Source organism: Simochromis diagramma, unplaced genomic scaffold (assembly GCF_900408965.1).
Source record: "Simochromis diagramma unplaced genomic scaffold, fSimDia1.1 OVJJ01000402.1, whole genome shotgun sequence".
NCBI classification, from domain to species: Eukaryota; Metazoa; Chordata; class Actinopteri; order Cichliformes; family Cichlidae; genus Simochromis; species Simochromis diagramma.
Genome location: NW_024386972.1, coordinates 5,156,916 through 5,170,479, shown reverse-complemented (window position 1 = coordinate 5,170,479; position 13,564 = coordinate 5,156,916). Strand labels below are relative to the sequence as shown.

Here is a 13,564-nt window from a genome sequence, read left to right as displayed (position 1 = left end):
TCACAAGTGCACAACAGCTACAACAAGGATACATGGGAAACACATGTGCCGGTGCCCGTTTGAGAACCGCCGTGTCAGAAATAATTTTGCTAGTGGTCGATCATCAACAACATGTGTGTCTATGTGTTTGTCTGAGCAGGTGAAAAAGGCGCCCTGTGAGACTCTCATCATGTCCTCCCAGCCCCTTATATCTTCCAACCTGACAGAGTTGAACACCGCAGCATCCATCTTTCTCCCATCCTGACACCTCTGGGATGTACCTCCTCCCCTCTTTCAATTATTCGGAGGCAGGGCAATTATGGCCTCGAATCAGAGCCACCTATAGTCTGAGTAATGCATGGCAGCTGGGCTGCAAGTGACAAAACTGGCTTGTGACACTTCTCATTGCACAGCAACTTTGTGATTATCCCCTCTCTGCTATGAACAGGCAAAAGACATGCAGAAGGAAAGAGAGACAAGAAGATAGGTAGCAGCTAGTCAGTAATATGACATATAGCAATCTTTTTGTTAACCTGTAGGGCCATTAAAAGCACAAAGTGTAACATATAGTGGTCAAATAAGGACCTAAATTACTGTATATGAGGCAACCATTTGTTGGGTTCTTTGTATTTGAGTGTATGCTCGGCCTACATTACTTGAAAATACATGACTTCCAAGATAATTATGGTATTTATCAATCTGCATCCATCATGAGAGTCAAGAGGTGATTAAGCGGGGAGAAAGCAGCTCCAGACTCCATTCAGAGGCTCTACATGACGACATATTTAGAGCTCATGCTATATTATGTTTGCTTTTAATAGAAATTGTCTTATACTGAGATACTGTTTAGCAGTGGAAAGCTATTGCTGTCATACAAAGCTTCTGCATGTCCACACAATAATAATTCAGTTAGATTCTCTTTTATGGGTCTAGCTGTACTGATGCATTTAATAGAAAGAAATCAATTGAGAAACTTCAGTCTTTCTGAGTCTAAGCCTCAGCAGTTGCCTTTATTCAGCAAACATCTCAGCAAAAGCTATAAAGAAAATGATGACTACCGGTCACATTATGGAAAGTTAACCTCCTTAACTGACTGTAAATTTGTTTTGGGAGGTTTTATGGTCAATAAAAGTGATTAGACAGGTGAAGCTGTAGTTACATGTGGAAAAACAACAGCTGAGTCAGATGCCATCTGGGAATCAGGTTTTAAAGAGTAATTTGGCCAAACAGACTCCCTCCTCTGACAATGTATGCCTCATCCCTATGTCATGTTATCCAAGCGTAGAAATAACAGGCAATTGAAAAATCCTGTGGGAAAGAGCAAACCCACTTCATTCAGATGAACTCAAATAAAGTGCAGTGTTAGTGCCTGTAATGATGAGTCCACAAAGCTTTTCTTCTGGTATGGGAGTTATTTAACATCCGCACGGACACAAAGACTTGGATTAAAAACAGACCTAGCTCTCAGAGGAAGAATGCCCTCCAGAGAAGGGGGTGTTCTTGCACAGAACCCCATTTTTTCAGACACAGACAGAAAGATAACCACACTCCTTTGGGATCTTCACAGGGCAGACAAGATCTATCCCCCAAAATATCCTTTCATTACCACAAGAAGGACGGGGAGGAGGGAGTGAGGGCAGCAGTGGAGAAACAAGTGATAAGCACTGCTGCGGGAGAACAAAAAGCCACTTGATTCTGAGCGAGGAAAAGAGAGGAGGGACCAGAAGGGATAAGTGAAAGGCTCACGCTGAGAGGATGAGGAGCCTGCCTCTGCTGCTCTGCAGAGATTGAGCAGACGTGTCTGCTCGGTGCAGACGCAGACCTTAAAATCCTTCTCTTTAGAACAATCCTTTCAATAAGAGACACCATGACTGTGTCTTTCGGTTTCTATCATGTCTCTTGACTGTCTGCAGGAAGAGCTAAATTTTACTCTTGCACAGTTCCAGTTGCCATAGCAAAATTGTTCCTCAATGAGAGATGTTATTCATCTTCAGGAATAACAGTCACTTGAACTTCTTTGTCACACACCTGGTGACAAACATATAGAAAAACAAAACACGCCAGTCTTTTGTGGCATAATCCTGAATTTAGAAAGTCAGAATGTGCACTGACTGCTTTCTTCTTCTTAAAAAGAAGAAGGCAACACTCATCCTTTTAAGAGAAAGTGAAAGAGGAAGCATACTAATTACCAGTATGTTACCCAAACTTGAACCTAACAAATTTTCACAATCCTCTTTCACGGGATCACTGCCTCTGCTGAGCATATTATGAGCACCACTTTGTTGATTAAAATTGTGTAACCTTTTTGTTTGGCCTGAATCCTATAGAAATATGAGTCATTCACTGAGGCCTTGGGCACCATAGTGAGCCTCATTGTCCTTGCTCCTAAGCAGGCTTGTTGCACAAGTGAGCAAACACACATACACACACACACAAGCCTAAGTCAAAAGCCTCTTGGAGAGTTCGCTCCCGTTTGGAAAAAGGAAGTGCAACATCCAGTCTCCGTATTGCTGACAAAAGCTTGTTGAGACCAGGCCAGTATGGTAGCTATCCTGTTGCTAATAACTCTTGACAGAGGTATGACAGTGCATCAGAAACCATAGAGGTGGCCATGACATACTGGGTATCACTAAATCTTGGCAACAGACAAACACTTTTGATCAGCAGGTCACAAACGTAACAAATAGGTGAGATCTCGGCTTTGCTAATGCCTACACCCATGAAATGGGTCGGACAGCTGTGGAGCATTACTGATAGAAGTTTACACACTGTTTGGGAATAATTTCCATATCTGCCTTTTTTCAACTCTGAACAAAAGCAATGCTCTGAACCAGGTGAAAACAAAAGTCTATGCACAATTATTCTGTGACCATGGCCTGTTTTTCAATCGTGAAAAGACATTTGAAAGCTGAAAAGCTATAAGAGACTGTAGCAATGTGTAGCTAGGGGGGAAAAATGCTTTGATAAAAGTTGAAAGGGCATTACAACCTTCCAAGAAGAAAAAAAACGTCCTTGCCGTTATGGAAGCAGTTCAAAAGTTCCTATAAAATGCAATTTTCCTCCTTCAAATCAACTCTGGAAGGTTCAGATTCCCAGCACCTGACACGTACAATCTGGGTCATACTACTAATAAAAGCTACTGTTTTCGCACATAATTCGTTGTGTATGTAGGGCTACATGTGTGTGCATGTCGGTGCTTATGTGTGTGTTTCTGCAGTGTAAGCACATGCTGTCCTCCATCTGCTGTTTGATAGAGACTGTTTCCTTTCCTGTGCAGCCAGCCAACCAGCCGGCCTTCCTGTACTGCTCTGCTCCAGAGAGGAAACGGGAGCAAGAGAGACACACACTCTTTGCAAACTCGCTGGATAAGATACGTCCACATGCATTTGCAGCTGGAAGCACAATGATGATTTAACCACGCATTGTACCACAAAAACGCATGTAGATAGTCTCTCGATTCTCTCTCTCTCTCTCCTTCCTCCCATCTCAGGCTTGTCTTCCTTTCTGCCCTTGACTGTATTGTTCTCCTTTTCCTTATTTGAATCACCATTACTCACTACAATATTTCAACTGCACAAAAACAAAGCAGAGTGCCAAATAAAAGAAAAGTCAAAATCATGGATTTTGTGGCGCTTTTGCAGCTGTAAAATCTGCAGTAAGTTACAGGATCTCCTCTCACTTTAACAACTGAAAATAAAGAGCTCTGCTACTGCAAAGAGGTACAAACAGTTAACTTTACCTGACATATTTTACCTCACCAGATAACAGGATATTGATCCTTTTTCTTTCTTTTTTTTTTACTTATCACCAAAATTTTCTTGTAACTGCTTCACTCATACTGAGCAAAGATTTAAAGCGGTGACCTTTGATTTAAGTGTCTAAAAGGTTTGTTTTTACACTTTCGTGATGGTTCCCCCCATGGTTTACCTTTGTGTGCATTGTGTCTTTGTTTTACAGTAAATAAGTTCTATATTAATTTAATTTGTGGTTATGAGTGCATGACTATTTGTCTGCATTGCTGTGTGCATGTTGTACACACATGAACTAGATGGGCAAGTAATGAAACACATGTGTGGTTAACCAGCCGGTTACCAGTCAGTCTGATTCGAATCCCTGGCCTGTCGATTGGTTCACGTGCACCAGGTTTGCTAAAAACTTTAAAACTTTTAGCATCTTTATATCTTATATTTTTATACTCGTGTCCATTAACATGTGCTGTCTCTATTACATATGGTTTAGCTCACTGGGTTGAGCAGGTGACTCATATATAAAGGTAATGCAGAAGGCCCCGTTGTGGTCATAACACATAAGTGGTAAAAGCTAATAAAGCCCTAAAAATATATTTAAAAAATGCTACTGGTTAGCTATCTAATATGAAGAACATTAGATGTTGCTCTTCCATATGTGGTTAGCTGCTGGAATACTAATCTTGGATGTGTTTGCAAGCTTCTGTAGTTAGCCAGTGCACCTACAAACATAAATCTATTCTACTATAATAAAACTTGAACATTGTAAAAAAAAAAAAAAGAAAAAGCTTAGCTTTTTGACTTCGTAAAAGAGTTTTCCCACTCGTCCTCTGTGGGTTTTTTGCCTCGTTAAAGGCTCTGTTGTTTGGTCTGTTTTCTTTACCCTGTTTTATGCATCTCACCACCCCTCAGCTTTCAAGCTTTGTGCACAATACAATATCAAGTGTGAGCCGCAGGACTTAATTGTCATCTGTACCAAAGGTGGACAAGACACATTCCTTTTTGTCTGGATTCACTTCCATGCCTGTCTTCATTAGTTCTCCTCTCATGCCTTAAGCAGTGAGTCTTCAGTGTTAGCACTGCCCACTTTAATGTCACAACATGATTCTGCAAGCAAAATATATGAGGTTCATAATACTTTTTAAAGGGCAAGACAATCAAATCTAACCAGAACAAGGTGCTAATCAGGTTTCTCTTATTATTATTACAAAAAAGTGACTTTGATTCGTTCCAGACTCCTGGTTGCATGCAGGGCTTTTCTTGCTAAGAGATTCTTTTTTCCCCAAAGACATGCTTGTTAGGTTAATTGGCGATTCTAAATTGGCTGTAGGTGTGATTGGCTCTCTGCATCTCTCTCTGTGAGCTCTGTGATACACTGGTCATCTGTCGAGGCTATACCCTGCCTCTCACCACATAACAGCTGGAACAGGCTCCAGCCCCTCCTGACGTTCACTCATTGCTTTTAACTTTAGGTGAAACGATTGCACTTATGTGCTTAGTCTACTCCCTAAAGTCCATTTTCAGGCAGAAAAAAAAAACCTGGCAAATTCATACTGAAAATACAAACGAAAGCATTTTATACTCTTTATATTCATACCCTTTTAATTTGCACTAAGCTGACCAGGCTTTAACAGCAATGCACCATGGTGCCGCTTCCTGTTTGTACTGTTTACTAGCTGACGCAGACAAAAGCTGGAGCCATGAATATCCAGATTGAGGAAGTCACGGAATGGCCAAGATGCAGTGCAGTAAAAGGTCTATTAATATACAAAGAAAATGAAAAGCCCTGTACCAAGCAAAAGATGTGAAACACTAATCTCAACAGTGAAAAGATTTTTTTTAAACATAAGTCAGCAGCTGCTATACAGTACAAATGGTCAGATTGCAAAGGTCACAATGTGCTGAATTACCTGGATGAGTTTTAATTCAGTGTAAGTCTTTCCTCGTATCCATAATAGCAGGTCACATGGTTCTGATCGATTTGAGTGGTCACATTGTTGTACTTGTCTCCAGGGAGTAGTTAGACAGAAGAAGGCATGTTGGAGTGACGTGAATCCCTGGATCACTTGTGGGTCTCAGCTTTTCACTTCCAGGAGTTTATCAAGCAGGAGTCAGCCAAAATGTTTGAGGAGCAGCACTGTAAGCCTTAAAGGGATTCTCACCACCTTTATTTTAGGAGAGAGGGAGAAGGACACAGAATACATTAAACAACTGACAACAAAGAGAAACATGAGGACGAGAAGCTAGAGGATGAGGAAGGGGTGATGTAGTTCCTGTCTTAAGCAGAAATGGTATGTGGCAAGCAGGAGAGCACAAATTTCAGAGGATAGCCTCCTCAAAGTAACGAGTAATGGTACTGTATATAGACAGTAACACCTTGCCTTTCATCCATAATGATGCTATTTAGCTTTGATGTAAATTGAGAAGGAAGCATGAACACTGTCTTCATAAAAAAAAAAAAAGAAGAATGGTGGAGATGGCACAAAGTCCAAGACAGTGGTAATGGATGGCTATGCACTGAATCCACACACACTGGGAAAAACTTTCATTAGTTTATTTTTGGGAAGTCCCATTTTGCAAGCCATCTATAATACAAATTACTCTTTCAAAACACTTGGTATCCCAGCTCACCTTATTTGCAAATTTAAAAAAAAAAAAAGGCTCCACATCTTTTCTATATGTGCCAGAAATGGAGCATAGGTTTACATAAATCCCCCTCCTGTATGTCTGCCAACACATTTTTAACAATTTCAGTCTGAATGTGTGAGAAAACCCTCCGTTACCCATGGGAGACCTGAAAGGAGGGTATAAAGAAGGAGGGGAGGATGGGTGAGGAAATGGGGACAAGGAACATAATTTATCTACCTGAGAATCTGGGGGAAGTTTTTCTTTTTATGTGGAAACCTTATAAATAAAGTTTCACCTTCAGCTGAAGGATTCTTGGATAAAACTTTAATTCTTAAAAATCAAATTTCTAAAAAAGAAAGAGAAAAACACAAAAACACAGAAGAAAAGAAAAGATTTCAGCAGTTTTCACTTGATAGCGATGGGGAGCATGCATGCCGAGTGGTTGCTATGGTGACTGTCACGTCTAGCCGTGCGAAAGGAAGGTGCGGATGGAGGGGTTTCTCTCCCTGTCTCTGGCTGTTACAATATACTAATAGAAACATCTCCTAAAGCCCTATCCTTGTTCTGCCCTTTCCCACTGGAAAACAGGCAGTCAACATTTGCTGTAATAAATGAATTGCCACACTTCAGGATTCCCATGATAATCAAATAACAGCACAAGCCAAAACATCCAGATTCAGGAAGGACAAAGTGGAACAGAAACCAAATTCTGCCCCCAAAAAGGAAATATCATATTGTTAAGTTTGCACAATATAGTTTTAGATTATAACAAAGTTCCTGGGAAGCACCATGAGAGACTGCTTTAAATCTCATATCGTCTCAAAGTGCATAAATAAATAATATAAGGTCTGACAGTGTGGAGCCAGATCAAGCAAACTGTTGAATAATAGAAGAACCTTCCTGTAATGCAATCAGATGCAGTGCATCACTGAGAGCAAAGGACTGCAAACCGTGAAAGCTGCTAAAAGCAGAATACAAACGTGTACAACTTTGTACGTGTAAAACTGAATTACTGTGAAAAGCAGTAATACATCAAAAATTTTGTGTCAGATACAATATTTAACTCAATCTCTTACGGGGCACATGAAAAAGGCAAAGTATGCATAGTTGTGACAGGTGGGGGGAAATACGATGAAGTGAGTCAGTCAATCGTGCGTGCACATTTTATTATTGTTATTTTAAAAAAAAGTCTTGTTCTCCACTACAGCTGCAAAATAAATATCATTTAAACTAAAGCAAGACCAATATAACCAATTGTATTTAGCAAGCCAGGTTGTCCGTGATGACTGCATACAGCTATCACTTCGTCAAACAGCGCATGCGATAAAACAGCCCATAAATAATCAGTCGTACTTGTCAGATAAAATATGCTAGGGTACGAAATCATTTGCACACCTAGAGGGGTATAAAATACATTCTGAGCTCAATATGCATTATAAGTAAACACAGCCAAAAGGTCATGTGTTCCACAAAGATACGCAAACAACAGCTCGGCTACTGGGATTAAAAGCAAATAGAGTTAAAACTATAGTCAAACAGGAATATATATAGAAAAGAAACTTAATAAAAAAAATTATCTTCCACTCTGATGTTCATCTCAGCGAGGAACAGATTGTGCAAGTGCAACATATGTGCTTTTCCTGCAGGTGTAAGATTTACAGCTCTGCACCAAATCTCGCATACAGCTGTCATTTTCCCTGCCAAAGCCTGTTAAGTTCAACCCAAATAGAACCAAGGTGACAAACAGCAGGTCAAACACAGATGGACACCTATATGTATGTAGCAGACATCTTTGACTCATCTACCTCTCCAGGGTTGTGGTCAATCAGATTAGAGCATCACACTGAGATTTCCGAATACACTAACACAAATCCAATTATAGAGATAAGCTCTGCGGGCAGCTACTCCCATCACACACACACACACACACACACACACACACACACACACACACACACACACACACATAGAATGAGAGAGGAGAGAGATGTCACTTCACCCTAGCTGCTATCGGGCCCCAGCATCAGTCCAGCACAAAAGTCCTCTCTGACCTGCCACTATGTGTCACTTCCAAAAACACAAAGCCTCTATCAACAGTTCACAACTTTACCAAAGACTGATACAGACTGATTCATTTCCAAGCAATAAGGAAAATATGACCTTTGTGTCACGGTTCTGGGTCAGTTTGACCCAGTATTTTGAGTTGTTATGTTTTGGTTTATTTTTGAATGATGGATTGTTCTTTATGTTTCTCTGATGCTTTGTTGGGTTTTATGATGAATCTGTGTTTCAGTTAGTTTGGTGTGTTTTTGCATTATGGATTGTTTTCTTATTCTCTTGTAGTGCTTGTGGTGATGATGATGATGATTTTCATGTTTCTGTTTATCCATGTTTAAGAATTTGTTGTTTCATGTATAGTTTGAGTTGCATGTGTTATATTCTGTCTGCCTCTCTGTCTGCGTCTTTGTTTAGTGGTTTCTTGTTTCCTGTTTTATTGTGAAGGTCTGTGTCTCATTTGAGTGTGTTCAGTTCTACTGCTCCCCTGTCTCGTTAGTCCAATTTCTCCCAGCTGTGTCTCCCTCCTGTTGCCCATTCCCTGATTACCACCCTGTGTATATTAGCCCTGTGTTTTCCTATGCTCAGTGTTGCGTCATACCATCAGACTTGCCTGTGTGTTTCAGTTTCTAGTGATTCAGTGTCAGTTCATGTTTTGTCACCAGCAATAAAGCTGAGGTTTTTGAGTTTCAATTTAGTGTCTGAGTCCTGCATTTGGATCCACCTCTCCATCCGCCTGCACACAGAGCCCTGACGCTTTGAGTATTTTCTAAGTGCTACATAATGGAAATTATTAAAAGATGGTGGTAAACTTTAGAAGTTAAGGCCTATAGGAGATGAGAGCTGCAGTTTAGCAGCTGTTTTACAAAGTGTTATAGAAATGTAAAAGTGAGAAGAGTGGCAAGGTGCACTGTGATTTATGGTGTTTAGAGTCAAACTTGAAAGGGACTAAAATCAGCCTTTATGAGAACTGCAGCAGCAGAAACGATAATGAATGGCACTTCAGAAATAAAAGCATGTGTGCCAGCTCTCTGATCAGTTATGAATGGAGCCGTGTCCCTGATTAGCCGTCACCACACTGTGGCCTTAATAATCCAGAGCAAGAGGTCAGGCAGGAATGAAGAGTGTGATTTTGTTATCCGATACTCCCTCGCCTGTCTGTGTCACTTCCAAACACACCGGTGGATCTTGGCATCCAGGTTTGATGAGCACCAGTAAGTGGCCCTCAGCCAAAGTAAGCAGGATACGAATGTGATAAGATCATATAGCAGCTCTTCCAAACTTGGCATTTGGAGTTATAATCAAGTATCTCAAAATTTCCTAAAGGGGCCAGTCAGGACTAGATCCTTTACAGACAGACTGTGGATGGCCACATCGATACTGATATTTATTTAGTGGACAGCTAAATGAGAACTCTGATTTAATACGCACCTGTGGCTCTCTCAGATCGATAATCAATACCGTGATAGGGCACTAAATTACCCAGAGCTCAGAACAATTGAGCATCTGTGGGGTGAGATGGAAACAATGAACTTAAAGCTGAACTTAATATAGCAGAAAATAGGTTATTTGCAAGATGAGGATTCGCTGAAGCAAGGCCACCTTTAGCAGAAACTAACACTAACCCTGTGTGTTTGGTCTGCCCAGATTTTCCACTTCGTGAATGATTATCCCTTCATTTAAACCTTTTATTTGGGTCCCACATTAGAAAGAAAGGGACATAGGTGAATGTAAATATGAAATGCCAAAATGCACAAAGAAACCAAAATCAGACAGAACAGAAAGAAAATACAGCATACTTTGTTGAGATATGGGTCACGACCGCTAATTCATTTTTCCTTTGATTTCTGTGGAGATCTTTGGTGTCCTTTCAGATATTAATTTAAGATATTTCTAATCAAATTAGTTTCACAATGACATACGTTGTTTGTTTTTAGAGAAATTTCTGAGCATCTATTGGATGCTTTGCCCTAACAAAGAAAACACAATCAATGGATGAAACCTAATAACTGTATCTAGCTTTTTACATAGGGTAGATCAAAGTTTCCCCTTCTCTATTTGGTGACTGTGGAGTAATGTTAACTAAAAAATATGAAAAAACTAAAATTAGATGAGGAAAAAAACTTTTATTCAACTAGAATAAAAATACAAATTTAATGTGAAAAAAAAACGAGAACTGAAAGGATTTTGTGATAGGAGGAAACAAGGAGTCAGGTCAAATTTGTTATCACAGCTCGCCAGATGAGGTGCTGATGGGCACGTTCATTGAGACTTAACTGAAACTAAACAAAATGTAAAACAAAAAGTCAAAATGAAACTAGAACTGTAATACAAATCAATAATAATTCTGTGGTGCCTCAGTTTTTCTGTTCTAAGCTGAGAGAATAGGCATATATATATATATATATATATATATATATATATATATATATATATATATATATATATATATATATATATATATATAGTGTGTGTGTGTGTATGTCTTCTTGACCATGTCTACATGCCTAAAAGCATTGAGTTGCTGTCACATGATTGGCTAATAAGAGATTTGCATTATCCTTAACAAGCCGTTTAATATGTGTACCTAATAAAGTGGCCGGTGACTGTGTGTACACACATATGCACATATACACACAGACACATCTGTGAGTAAAATTTACGTTTTAAATGCGCAAACAGTTTATATGACTCTTTTTAATTGTATTTCATTCGCCTAAGCACCTTAAATTATGGACTGAATTGTGCATTTAGCCCGTCTGTAACAGCAAAAAAAAGAAAAGAAAAAAAGGATCAGTCTGGACAGCCTGTCAACCAAATTTTCAGTCACACAACCCAGACACAACGTGACAGACATAACAGCTGCCCAAAAAACCTTTACAAATCCTCAGTTCATTATAAGTACAGCATGTAAAAACAGTTATTATTCAGCCTTCTATCCAATAATCCGACACACATCCCCACAGTGGCAGTGTCTGTCTTCCCTTCCTCCTCTCACATCCTTCCCAAAGTTGCTCTCCCAGGAGCCTGGGAGCACCTCAGACAGAACTGGGTTAAGATTATACAAGATCCCAGCTGAGAATTCCCTGCAAAATTTAAACTCTGTGAACCCCAAGTGGTAAATATTCATGAGAAACAGAGAAACAGTGGTATTCCAGCACAAGAGGGAGCAAACACATCGCCACACACAGGCATCTACAAACCATCTTCTAGTACAGACAAAGCCAAAACAACCGTGAACAGTAGACTGACATTATAGGGCATGTAAGAAACATATACACCCACACAAGGGAGGAAAAAAACCCTTGAGGATTTCTCATGCTATCTGTGTGTGTGTCTGTGTGTGTGTGTGTGTGTGTGTATATATATATATATCTGGCTACAGCACAAAAGCCACAAGTCATGTCTATCTGCGCAACCTTGTCTGGGAACTGAGATGTTTCACATGCTAGAGAGGAAAAAAACACCAACGCCTACACGTTTTTTGCAAGAAAACTGCCAAAAATAGGGAGTGGGAAGAAATTTTTAAAATGTCTAGCTGTGATTTAATATATAACAATAACTGTTCATTTATCCACTTTACACTGTTGCTACTGAAAAAGGGGGGGGGGGGGGGGGGGACATAGTTCAGGCTGTCTATCAGATGCCAACATAAAGATATGGATCAAATCAAATCAAATCAAATCAAAGTATCCAGTAAAGAAAGTCTCAAAAGAATAACTAGTCACTATTTTTAATTAAATTTAAAAAAAAAAAAAACCAATCTTATGTAATCATCTGTGGTTACTGCGGGGGAAAAAACCATATGAGTGTGTACGTGAGCCTTGTAAAAGTCTTTTAAATGATTAGTATGAGGCACAAGTGCTATATTTATATCTAATCTGCTGCATGTCTAGAATACCTTTCACAAAACTAGTGAAAGGTACATTCTTGATGTGGTGTGCACGTACATAATCCTATCCAAAACCTCAACACCACTGTCCAGCTTGTGGGGTAAATCTAACTCTTTTGACCACTGGTCAGGAGTACTCTCCAAGCATCACATCACTGTCATTGTATGCAGCTGACTCAGAAAACCTGCAGTCCACAAGCAGGAAGAGAAACAACAGATCATATCCTGTGTGTGAACTGTGGTTTACAGCAAAAAGTGGGTGGGGGTGTGTAAAATTAGCTGGACTGTGAGAACTAAAAAGAGTGAGGTTGAAAGAAGAGACAGAATGGCCAATCAGATGAAGGAACATAAAAGAACATGGGGAGGAAAAGCGCTAGAGCCATTATTGGTTCAGCTTTGAGTGACTGTTGAGTGTAAAAACACTGACTAAACTAACACATCTCTGCCTCAGCATTGGCTCAGCTGTACAGCATATGAAGCCACGTTATAAAACCGAATAGCTCAATAAAACTGTGTACTTTTGAGCTATGACAGTAATATTTATTTGTGGGTGTGCCACACAGTCATAGGCCAAGAATTAGTTGTCTAAGATTACTCATGTTGTAATAAAATCGAGTTGAAAAATACCAGACGAGTGACAAAAAAAAAGGCTAAATTGTTCCAATACACACAAGCAAAATCCTAGGGGTTTAAAATTTACAGACGTTTCATCATAATGATCCACTTACCTCAGAAGGAAAAAATAGCTTGACTTTTAGCTGCTACATACTGCACAATGTTCACCGTGTATACAGGCTGCATACAAAGGCTGTATATAACAGCTTGTACATTTTTTGTAGCATCTAGTTTAGCGTTACAGCCAAAGTCATCATGGTTTTAGAAGTAATGCACATATTGTAAGCTTTCTTAGCAATGAGCATATATAGACTGTGTGCAAACATTTTTTCTGGCTTTTCTACAAACATGGACGTCATTTGGGTTTGCTATGCTTTTGGAGACAGACTCAACTGGCCATTCAAGTTAGTACACTTAGTGTTACCAAGTGGGTGCAAATATTCAGTTTATTACTTCAATCTGGGTGAAAAAAAGCTGTCTGCTGCAGTTAAACCATTGCCACAAGAACGCTTAAACTTTTTAAAGTAAAGTTTTATATAATGTGATCGATTGTTTATATAAAAGGTTCTGCTCATAGGCACTTAAATGATTTCCTGCTTGGATACCGATTGATCTAATTGGCCTCTTCTGGATGTGGCCCATCTTTCCT

The 13,564-nt window shown here is 39.6% G+C and overlaps 1 protein-coding gene across 6 annotated transcripts in view; it reads right to left on the bottom strand.

Moving 5' to 3' along the window:
• ptprea (protein tyrosine phosphatase receptor type Ea) overlaps positions 1-13,564 on the bottom strand; it is a 58,576-nt gene that overhangs the window by 27,044 nt on the left and 17,968 nt on the right. For all 6 annotated transcript variants that reach the window (XM_040038829.1, XM_040038833.1, XM_040038835.1 and 3 more), the window contains exon 2: positions 5,636-5,890. The gene's annotated coding sequence lies outside the window, so the exon portion shown is untranslated. The remainder of the gene's footprint in view (positions 1-5,635; positions 5,891-13,564) is intronic.